The 12,384-nt window shown below is 33.9% G+C and overlaps 1 long non-coding RNA gene across 6 annotated transcripts; it reads left to right on the forward strand.

Annotated features, from left to right (window-relative positions):
* Positions 1–2,965: 2,965 nt before the first annotated feature.
* Positions 2,966–5,452, forward strand: LOC110884306. 6 transcript variants are annotated; one of them, XR_002561045.2, is made up of 3 exons: positions 2,966–4,515; positions 4,678–4,764; positions 5,147–5,452. It is a non-coding gene; the product is annotated as an uncharacterized LOC110884306 (long non-coding RNA). The 6 variants fall into 6 exon arrangements; XR_004873181.1 differs by having other exon boundaries at positions 5,150–5,452; XR_004873182.1 differs by lacking the exon at positions 4,678–4,764.
* Positions 5,453–12,384: the final 6,932 nt, after the last annotated feature.

Below are 12,384 nucleotides of genomic sequence, written 5' to 3' on the forward strand. Positions count from 1 at the left end.
TTTTATTATAATCGCATAGTTATTTAGAATCATTCACTTCTGTGTACTAATATTAGGTTTCCCTAGTTTGACATAAAACGACTATGTAAATTACAACAAATTTGTGTCCCGGAGTTTTTTAAATTCATTTGTACATAACACACGACTATGTTGAAATTTTCATATAACCATGTACTTTCAAATACAAATTACTTTACAAAAATATACACGTATGTATAAGAATTCACATAGTTGTGTCTTAGGATTTATAAACATTCCCATAACTTTATACAACCAGGTAAATTAATACAATCACACTGTCATGTGATCTGATTAAAAATAAATATATCGACTTTCCAACAAATATGTGGCACAACTAGGCTGCAAACAAATTGAACAATGTTTGTGTTCGTTTGTTAATAAATATACGTGTTCGTGAATTGTTCATGAATTCTTACTGAACGAGATTTTATGTTCGTGTTCGTTTGTTAAGGAAATGAACTTGTTCGTTTACGTTTGTTAATTTTAGGCAACGAACGAAAACAAACGTTGTTGAACATAAATGAGCACAAACGAATGTTCATAAACACAAATGGAAACAAACGAGCACAAACAAGCATTCATGAACAAAATATACACACGGACACTTATTAAATATTAAATATTTTATTTGTCAAAATTTTGAAGTATTTAAAAAAAATATATAAACTAAAAACACTAATGAGCTACCGAACACAACGAATACATTACCGAATGTTCACGAACATAAATAAACGAATACGGACTTTGTTCATGTTCGTCTATTTAACTAAACGAACGAAATTTCTTGTTTGTGTTCGATTGTTTAATAAACGAAAGAACACAGACAAACTTCCCGCCGAACACTTTACATTGTCGAACGTTGGTTCGTTTACAGCCCTATGCACAACTATGAAAACATATAACCGTGATAAATTTTTTTAAGCAAATCTCAATTTTTAACCGACCTAAACACAACTACACTCAACTTACATAGTCATGGTTATGTAAGTTGAAGTGTTGGACTTGGTCAAAATCTTCTTTAAAAAAACTCCCATATTTTGTCATAATGATCCCCATGTTTATCTCAGCTTTAGTTTAACTTTATCACATTAGCCATTTGAACCTAATGTGTGAATTTTTACATTTTTGACCAATTTGACCATTTGGTAAAAAAGTTATGACTAATAATGCGTACGGCTCTAATCAATTACGTGAAGTCACACCAACTTTATAGAGTAATTTTAAGATAAATCTAATCGGATCATTATCAAAACTATTAAATTAGCACCCCCTAGCTATGTGCATTTCATTACATGTAGCATTCATGTTACACACGACAGATGAGATGAATCTGCTACTTTCAATCAGATTGAAAACCCGAAGTGATGGATCCAGAAATTTTTTTCAGTGGGTTCCTTTTGATATATTTTTACTATTTTTTTTTTTCAAATCATTCAAGGTTTTCACTATTTTTTTTTCCATTTTTTTCTAAATTGAGTGTGTTCATATGAACCCATAAAATAAGATTGGATCCGCCACTGAAAACCCGTACTTGCATGCCAATATTGATCAAACAATGTTTAATCAAACCACTTGATAATATTGTATATAGAGATGTGATTAGAACACCTAAATGCATTTTATGCATTTATTACTTACAACAATGCATATAATTTCACCAATAGCATTTACAACATATGACTACTTTAACATTCCAAATCTGACTCAATATTCAAACCTACCTAAACATTATTTAACTATTCATTATACACATATATATAAAATCACAATTTGATGTGTTATCTCATTAGATATTTAGATAAACACTTGGGGTTCTCACCTTAACCGTTCACTTCCAAATGTCTTGCCTTCACTTGTAGATATTTCTAGGATTAAATTATCACCATGATTGCGCACATTAACGTAAACACCAACCTTTTTTTGAACGACAAGAAACGACGTACCAACCACCGTGACACTGGGCGTTGTGGCCAAGGTCGACTACTCGACCGCCGTTAGCCCATTGGCTCTCCCAGATGCGCGGAAACCCGACCTCCAGCCGCCCGAAGGCACGACAGTGGAATAATCGGTAAATCTCGCCTTCCATCCAAGACGAGCCGACGCCACCCGTATTCGCCCTTCACCTGAATGCCGTAGAAAATAATGAGGAGAGCGAGAGTCAAACCTAGAGCACAAAGAACACCAAGTTTTTCCCCAACCACTCCACCACTACCTCATTGACAACGTAAACACCAACTACTTTGAGTTTTCAACCGGCTGGTTGGTTTCTACAAAAGTCCAGCAAAAAACTCATTGTATATCATTTTTAGCTATTTTAAGCCTTCAACACACGATTTCGCTTAACTAGAACTATAATTAGTCAAACTGACCTCCTGATTACTCAAATCATGTTTAAGTTATAAATAACTTTTTTCTATCAAGCGTCTCAATTTTCAATTTTTCTTTCCAATACAGGATTCAACCCTTCCAAACGTTTATAGTGGTGTTAGCAAACATACTATTATTAGTTGGTTTTTACACACTTTAAGTAATTTTGACTACATACGTATCCTAATCTTGTTATCTTTCTAAGATTATTAAACCCAACAAGATTTAAAAATCACTTGTAGCATTTCTAATATATAGATAGTAACGGAATGAGTCACATCAAAATAAATATATAGTCAAAATTCCAGATTCTAGTTAAAGGGTTAGGGGAGACAGTGTGGTTGGGGTACCCACTCAGCTACAACGCCCCGTGTAGCTCGGGTACCCCTTTCTAGGTAGGTGGAGCGGTTTTGGAAGCCGAATGAATGTGACTGTTGGGAGGAGAGATGACAGTTGCAGAATTTAAAAAAAGAAAATATATATTTTAACCCAATATAAACCTATTTATCTATCTATATATCTATATACTATATATAAGCATTTCTCATGTACAAATTTGTAATTTCCTACACAAATTTTAAGACGTCATATCAAAGGTCAAGCTTATTTCCCCAATTTTCATACCCTGCTCCCAAATTTGCCCTTCTTCAAAGAGGATTTAATGGTTTATTCGGTTTATTTGATCATAGAGTGTGTAACCGATGGCCTGATTGAATGTTCATTCAATTTATAGCATTGAATATAATTGAAGATGTGGATTGAAAATTGAATCCCATTTAACCCTTACAAGAAACTGAAGAGGTTAAGACGCCCCTTATATTTACTCATCACCGTTTACATCATCAGAAGCAGCAATAGTTACAATCACCAAATCCACAAGCATTTCTCTGTGTCTCCCCAAATTCCCAATTTCTCATACCTGAAGATAAAATCTGGCATGTAAGTTTTATCATTGTAACAATTTATTACGACTGGGTTTGTTGAAACTCGTAAAATTAGGGCTTGCAATTGAAATTAGGTTGTTTTTCTTGTGTTGAAATTTGGTGATTGGCTGGTTCCAATGGCTGAAGTGGCGTCTTCGTCAACCACCACCGGTACACCGATCGATTGGATAAGGAGATCAAGACAATTGGTCATCCAAAACAAGCGAAACTGGTTAATGGCATGGGAGGTTGCAGCGAAAGCATATCAAGAGCTTTTAATGGATATGTGTTGGCAGAAACTTGCCCCTAACTTGCCTTATGTGAAGTCATTGTTTTAGGTTGGTTTGAGCCGTTGAGGCTTCGCCGGAGACTCACGGAAACGAAGGCGTCTCCGTCAATTGTTGAAGAAATTGAAGCTAAGCTTCGTGTGATGCAGTTTGTCGACAGGTTGTTGTAATAATACTTGATTAATCTGAATGATTATTGGTTGATTGTCAGAATTTATTATTGTTTTTGTTTGTGATTTATTTGAAATAATTTGTTGAAATTGTAAGGTTTCGTTGATTAGATGTTAAAGTAATTTTGTTTGTTTTGTTAGTTCTTATTATTCTTAGGTAAGATTAATTTTACTAAAGAGTAGGGCTGCTTTTGTTAAAGAATTGAGGTTGGTCTACATTGGTTCACCAAGAAAAAGAGGTGTGTATTATGTTCAAACAATGAAATAAAATCTATTTAGTCGTGTGTATCCAAGATCTTAATTAATTACTCTCAAAGCAGCAACCAAGAATCAGATTTAGGGTTTCGTTCGTCTGCACCCTTAATCGAATTAGAGTGGAGATAATTGCAACATCCCAACCTGTTACTGTATTTCTCATTTGATTTGATATGTAGTATTTGGTTGTGAAAAATACAACTTGATCACTTTATCATCTTCCTGCCCAAATAATTTGTAGATAATCAACCAATTTGCTGTCAAACTTACAATTGGTTATTTATTGATGGTTTAGTACTTATTTTTATTTCCTTTGTTTCATGTGAATATCATTTATCTGCTGGTCTTGGAACTAATAAAGTTGTTGCGGAGCGCTGGGCGCTGGACATGTAGCTGGCTGAAGTATTTGGGTTGTGATCAGATCTTGTTGTGGGCTGTAACATATAGGGTTGGTCTTCTGGTGGGCTACTTCTTCATCAGCTACTTGATGAGGTAAGTGCATATAAGTTCCTGATTTACATTCGATTGTATGTGTCTTGTGTCTACATCGGTTCATTATGAACTTGTAGAAGAGTTTCTGGTCAAGTGTGTATTATTTATTTTCTTGTGTTGTATTAAAACCTTTTGAAGAGTTTTTGTTATGTTTTCATCAAGCACCTACAACAATTACCAATGGCCATGTAAAGTTGGAAAGTGGAACTACTCGGGGCAGTCTTCAAGAATATGTTTTGAACTCAAGCAGTGAGTGAAAGACTTGAGCTTATTTGGAGTGTACAATATTGCGGGGCATTCTTTAAAAATATTCATTTATTTTTATGAAATTTATTAGGAATCAATCTTAGAAGAAAAAAATAATACTAGATTTTGTGGGAGCTCATTATTTAGCTTTTAAATTTCAAATGACATACCTGTAATAAAAGTGTGTACATCATGCAGTTTCAGTTGCAGTTTCAATTGTCATGCTTCAGTTCATTATGGATAGCAACATTCTTTTTCATATATTAATACATATTTGATGTATCTTTTTGCTTTGACAGTATTTGTTTTTTATTTTCATATAAGTTGGTTCTTTAATATATACTCTTTTCTATCATTCACATGGTATATGTATTTGATCATGTAGCAGCAACCCGTTCAGTGTCCAAAGAAAGAGCCAAGATGATGTAGAATAAAAGGTCAAAGCTCAATTGAGCCTGGTCTCTCAAGTTGAGAGTCAAAATTGTTGGCCGGGGTGGCTTTGAAAAACTTGATGTCCAAATTCTGGTATGTCATTCGTCTTAAAAATATAGTAATTAGTTGTTGCTGAGCGCCCAAATTTTTACCCGATCACCCAATGTTCCTGTAGTATTATTTGCCCTTTTTATATTGTACTCATAGACGTAGAAATTTCAATTTTATTTATGAATGGGTTGATTATGGTTGTATTTTATCTCTTTGTTAAATATTTTATCTATATATACAACTTATATAAAATTTATGTTCCCACCCCGTCTTGTCGACTCCGCCACAACGCGCGGGTTTCCCACTAGTATATTTACAATCTTTCACGCTAAAAAAAACTCATATTTTACAACCTCACTTCTACAATCTCAAATATTTTTAATCTCTACAATACTTTACCAATGGAACCACAAATATTTTCTCTCTACAATATTTTGGCCTTACGATTTTTAGGTGTTTTATTTTTTATATCTTGAACGTTTATTTTTTTGTTTCCGTAACTTTTTTGTCTTTTTTTTTCTTATTTAATGTAATATTTTTTTATTTAATATAATTTTTATTTTATTTTATGAAGCTTAATATTTGGTTATTTGAATTAAATTTTTTAATAAAAAAAGATCGATGATGTGGCTAGGGTACTACCCTAAACCACACCCTCTATTTTCATGTTTTTAGGATAGTGGAAGCTTAATGTGACATGATGGATTTTAATTGGAGAGGGCTAGTGTACTACCCTAAACCACACCCCCTCTTTTAAAAACGAGAGTTGTAACTAAAAAGTCTCGAGAAAAAGAAAAAAATTGATGTTTTTGTTATAATATAATAAGAATTAAACACAAGATTAGTACTAAAACTTTAAGAACTTTAGAAATGTTATAAGAGTAAGAAATAGAGAAATGTATAACTTATAAAAGTGTATACATGAGGTGTATTTTCTCTTCTATCTTGAGTTAGTATTTATACAATGAAAAGATTAACTATTTGGTAGACAAGTTTAACTATTTGATGGACAAGTAGTATGGTACATTATATATAAGTTTGACAAAGGGTTCATTTACTTGCTTGATAGAACTAGAGGTAAATCTTGATATTCATGATAAATGTGATATAATATCTATGACATATAATATTCATAACAGTTTTGACTTGGTTCAAAATTTGAAAGAAAAGTGACTCTTCTTGAACTTTCAAGTGTTCCTTTAACATATTGTCACACCCCAACCGATAGCGAAAACATCGGAGTGAGATGAAATAGATTGCTCGGGACATCATAACACTAATAATTGTGACAAGTATTTAAATAGTAAATTTCATTTCACTTCTAAGAATCAATTACAAGAATTTGAAGTAAATACAACATCATGAATAATGAAATACAATGCAATAAGAATATAAATTAAAGTGTGTATCTAAGCATCCTACTAGATTCCATGCATCACCAACATCATCGCTAAACCTGCAACATGTTTTAAAAAGCATAGTTCAATACAAAGGTATTGGCGAGTACACTAGTTTTAGACACGTGGCATATGTATAAAAAAGTATTTTCAATCCAACATAGCATTTGGTATACAAGGTCAAACTATCATGTATAACAATATGTCAACTCTAGTGTCCACTAGTATTTAGCATCCCTCGTCACAAAAGCAACGAGCCCGTTAAAGAATAAAGACTTAACAAAACCCCGTCGGGTGGTGTGCTACTCCTATAGCGCTACAATTGTTTAAGCCGAGTTAACAAGTAGTATGTATTCTAGCATGAACCTAAGCATAACAAGGCATGTATACGGATCGAATGAATAAAAGCATGTTTGTGAATTGTGCGGTTTAACAAGTAAAACATGTTGCACCCAAAGTGTATTTAAAAGGGAAATTGGTCAAGTGTACTCACAAAATTGCATATGCTTTCCGATTATCCAATGTGACGGAGTTGTTGAGATTAGAGTGTTGAGTATGTTCGAGTTGGGATTTTAAGAGGTGGATACATTTGGTCTAAGGATGTGGAGTTTAAGGTGCATGAAAAGTAAGTATATGAAAAGTAATCATCTTGTACACATAGCACATGTTCTTAACACTATTAAAACTCAAAAGGGTTTGTAAGATTTCATGGATTAAAGGTCCATTAGAGACCTAACAAGTGTTTGGTCATAGATGATGTAACATGTTCTTGATAAATAGCTACTAAGTTATCATCAAGCTTAGTTACTTAGATATATATATGGAATACATATATAATACAACGATTACAAAGTCCTAAAGGTCAAGTATGAGGTAGGACATTAGAATCTCCATTTAAGCACCTCTTTGTGTCATAGTAGTCATGTAGGAGGTAGGAAGAACAAGTTCTTCCGTTTAGGCATCTCTAAGTGTTCACTACTACATTTGATGTAAAAACATTTAAGACGGGTCATGAACTTACAAGTAATACAAGGATACTAAACACTAATCTATAAGAAATCATCAAGCAATGTGTGGATTTTATGTAGGACAACCCAAGTTAATCCTAAATCACACCTACATCAAGTCTTGAACTTGAACATCACTTGTGGGTTAAACCCTTGAATAAAACAGAAAGTTTGTGAGGATTAGTCCTCTGATTTTGAATGTCCCAACCTTGTTTTTAATCCTAATTAACCATTGAAGTGGTTATAAGCATAAGGACATAGGTTTGAGATGAGATAAACTCAAGTTACACAAAGATTTACAAAGTTTAAGTAAAAACAGAAACTTCAGTCCACTTTGGAGCCTATTTGGGGACATTCCAGATATTGGTTTTCCATAGAAGACCTGTGGAATTGTTCCTTAGGTCAATCCAAACAAGTAGCAAGAAGAATCGACGAAAACGGACAAGAAATGAAGAAGTTATGCATGTTTGAAGAACTTGTGTTGAATCTGTCCAAGACTCCGAATTTGCAGCTGATTGAGGTGTTTGAGAGTGATTTTGAGGTGTTTGTAAAGTGTTTAGAGCTTGGATTAGCTTGGTATTTATAGGGGAAGGTTTGGGTAGCTTGTTGTTGGGGTTTAAATGTAAGAAACACAAGTTAAACCAACCAAAACTCACCAAAATCGCGACCAATCAGCGGCTATAAAGAGCTGGCTCCGGATCAGACATCCTCGAGGCCAACGTAAGGTTTTGGGGGGTCCTTCGTGGCCAGCAACACTCCTCCAGACAACTTTTGGTTTTTGACACTTTAGGCCCCTCTAGTTTGTATTTTAGGGTTTTTAAGTGTTTTAAGGGCCTTTTTCGTCATATAAGCATCGTTTAAGGGTACAATAAGTATGGAGAACATAAACCAAGTATAATTAAGCGTAGGAATGTCATATTTAAGTATCGTATACGATCAAACGATGTTTTAAGCATAAGTTTCACGTATTTGCAAGATTGGCACATAGTTTCCAAGAATTACGAATATGAATCAATTGTTTCACGAAATCAAACGTAAGAATATGTATGAAGTGTGTGTAACAAAAATTTAAAGAAATACGAGTTTCATTTATGATCCAAGTCTCGGATTTTACAATGACTACAACAAGAGAACGATTTCAAGAACACAAGGTTACCAAAAATAGAATTTCAAGCAAGAGTTTCTAAATATAGAAAGTATGAAAACGCAGGACGTTACACATATGACCCCTCAATGTGCTTCTTTTCAACTTCTACACGATTTTCCTCAAAAGTCTATTTTGTTTTTTCAAAATATATTGAAACATTCAACATTAACAATTTAACCTTTTATTAAGACCATGTGTAGTGGTAAATCAAAATAATGCCCCCACCATGGGGCATTATTCGACACGTGTCATCCCAGTCAGCATGGGGCATTATAGCATAAAGTGGTGTAGTGGGGCATTATTCCAATAACGCCCATGCAATCATTTCCCAATTATTATTTTTTTAATTTAAAACATAAAAAACTTCATTAATTTAAAATAAAAATTACACTACTTGAAATAAAAAAAACCGAAAAAAAAACAGAAAATAAAAAAACCGAAAAAATAAAGTTAAAAAAAAAGAAGATGATCTAGAGTCCATATTTTTCTCGAATTTTTTGGTGACGCATTTGCGCAAGGATCAACGCATCGCCTTGGAGGTGGTCGATAGGTTTGGACAAAAACTCAATGTCCTTTTTCCATTTGCCTCGCCTCTTGCATCTAGTTAAACTTTTTGGTTTCGGCCACTCGTTCTTTCATAATCTCATAAAGTTGGTGGCCGAGGTTGCGAATGTCTTGAAGACGACGGTTCATCTCCTCGAAATCTTCCTTTAACTCGAGATCGGAAGACGACTCGACCATTTTTTTCCCGGTTCGCTTATCCTTTCTTCTACCGGGCGGTTGGGTCAACTCTTCTTGAAGTTCCTCGTCAACGTCCACCACCTCATTTAAATCGACATTGCGGGCATCCGATGTCGGAGTTGAAGGGTCAACGGAGGATGATGTTTTTGACCTTTTAGCTCGACGTCTACTACTAGACGTCATTGGATTAACTAGCGCCCACTTTGGACTTTTTCGTAGTAGATCCCAACACTTATAGTACGTGAAAGGGCATTTCGTCCTCTCGAACTCCTCCAAAGTCCTCGTTAAAACCCCGACGTCACTTTCACCGCTCGGGCGAGTATTGTAGTTACGTTGGTAAACTTCTTGGAATGCGTGAGACTTGTTGATGTCGGTCCATTTGCTAGAAATGGAATCTTTGTCCCGATGTTCGCCTTGACCCCACGTGCTAAAAAAGAGTGCACGAACCCTATCCCAAAAAGGGGCCCGTTTGAAAGTTTGCTACAAATTAAAAAAAAAGTAAAAATATAAGTTGTATGTTAAAAATAAAAGCAAAAAATAAGTAAAAAAAAATATAAGAGTTACCAGTTTCTGTCACACCCTGGCTTTGCGGAAGCGTGGGTTTATTTGGTGTGACTTCTAAATACCATAGCTTAACCACAACAAAGCTATATGAAAATAAAACCATGATGTTCATCCATTAATTCAAGTTTTAAAAGTAAAATACGACAACATTGTTTAAAGTTGACACATGCAACGAGAATACTACACAACAAAATAAAAACATTGTTCATAAGACACAACCACAAACATAGAATAAACACCGTTTAAGACTTGTGACTCGTCCAGCCGAAAGTCACAACCCCTAAACGTGGATGACATCATTTCTCCTACGCAGCATGAAGGCATAGCATACCTCGCCAGATCCCTAATTCCCTGAAATACAAGTAAGTTGAAAAATCAACAAAAATGTTGAGCGAGTTCATGTGAAAGTGAGTATGTAAAACCTTTGTAATACATTTGTAAGTATAAAAATCCCTGGTATGTAGCAAATAAGGAAAAATAAGATCACCATTGGTTTGCAAGGCCAATGATATGTGTGAAGTGCAGTAGGAAGACTCAAACCTAGCAGATTTTTGCGTCGAGCTCAAAGTCACCCCGAGGTCCTTTCTGTTGGGCCTGGAGTTGGGCTCGCTACACCCAGATAGATCTACCGCTAATGACCCTCGGTCCTACAATGAGGATTAATGGCCTCTAGTTTCCGCCTACCCACTCACATGATCTAAGTAGTAACCCTCCTTACGCTAACCATACCATGTAAAAAGTATTCGTAATCATAGTAACATGTATTTCACCCCCGAAGTATAAAAACTGAAAACAGTTAAGAGAAAAGGGGGACATGAACTCACAGAAGTGCGCCTCGAAATAGTAAATCCCAATCAATCTGCTGCGTGACGATCTACACGTACTAATTTCTATTAGACGGACGGCCGTGCCTTGGCTTAAGGTTTAACGTTTTTGGGAAATAGTTAGACAACTATTTCGTATTTACACTTCTTAATTATTTACAAATATATTCCTTCCCAAGGATGGGGGTTTTAATACATGTGCGTTTTTATAACTTCAAAAATATATTTTTAAGTTTCACTTAATAAAATATATTTTAATTCATTTGTCTAAAATATTCTATCTCCAAAACATACATGTTTTTCCCAAAAATATTATATTTTATTCCATACAATTCCCCAAAATAATACTTTTATCAAAATACACATCTAAGGGTATTTTTCCGAAAATACATAAGTTACATTTTAAAGTTCGTGTGGTAATAACAATACGGGTGTAACTTAAATATTTATTTGTAAGGGCGTTGGTATTATTTTGGAAGTCGTAACTTCATGATATTTTTCAAGTTATATTATTTTTATTCTAAAAATAATATATATAGTTCACAAAATAATCATAAAATCACACAAGTGTTTTACTATGAAATATATATTCTAAATATATATATTTAACAAGAGTTATTTACGAAAATCCACCTCCGAATACTTGGTTATTTTATAATAAAAATCATGACGAAGTTTGTTCGGAAAAACAAGTCAAAAACATATTTATAAACACTTGTCACAAAAATATATCTAAGTGTTATTTTCTGGAAAAATTTCGCCAGAGTTTCCTCTGTAACTGGAGGTGGTCACGCTTACTAGCATATCATTTTCTTTTAAAAATTCAATCAATTAATTTACCAATCATCAACATTCAACAATTTAAGTATCGAACTTATCAAAATAAGCATAAGTCGCAAACTCATGAACTTGTAAGTTTTGTAAAAATATGTAGCAACTTCCCAACATATTTAGTAGATCTCATCATCTTTAAAAATAAAATTAGTTTCTTGAAAACTTTATTTTTAAAGAATATGTAATTTTACAACTTCTAGTCAAAAAAATTACGAAAATGTTTCTTTGTTAAATCTTTTGTTACACAAGTGTTTACATACTTGCTTTTTCACTAAAAATGCTTTTAGTTTATGAAAAGTCCGGGTTTTAAACAAGTCTTGCATCTTACACTTGGTTCTTCCGAGAAACCACTTGTAGATCTTTAGATCTACTAGTTTAGAACTCTATTTTACAAGAAAAATCACTTTTACAAGTTCATGTTTATGTGTGGAAGGGTTCATTATCTTGCAACTTTTATACTTAACATATTACTAGTTCATGTTCCATGAACATGATCTAGCATGGTTAGATGACGATCCGTTTCACTACTAGCAACTAACAACATAAATTAATCATATCTAGACAAGATTCACAAGATTTACACCACTAGTTACTCTTTAACCAACTAGTTCATCATTCTTTCAAGA

The sequence above is a fragment of the Helianthus annuus genome, chromosome 11 (genome assembly GCF_002127325.2).
Source record: "Helianthus annuus cultivar XRQ/B chromosome 11, HanXRQr2.0-SUNRISE, whole genome shotgun sequence".
Lineage (NCBI taxonomy): Eukaryota > Viridiplantae > Streptophyta > Magnoliopsida > Asterales > Asteraceae > Helianthus > Helianthus annuus.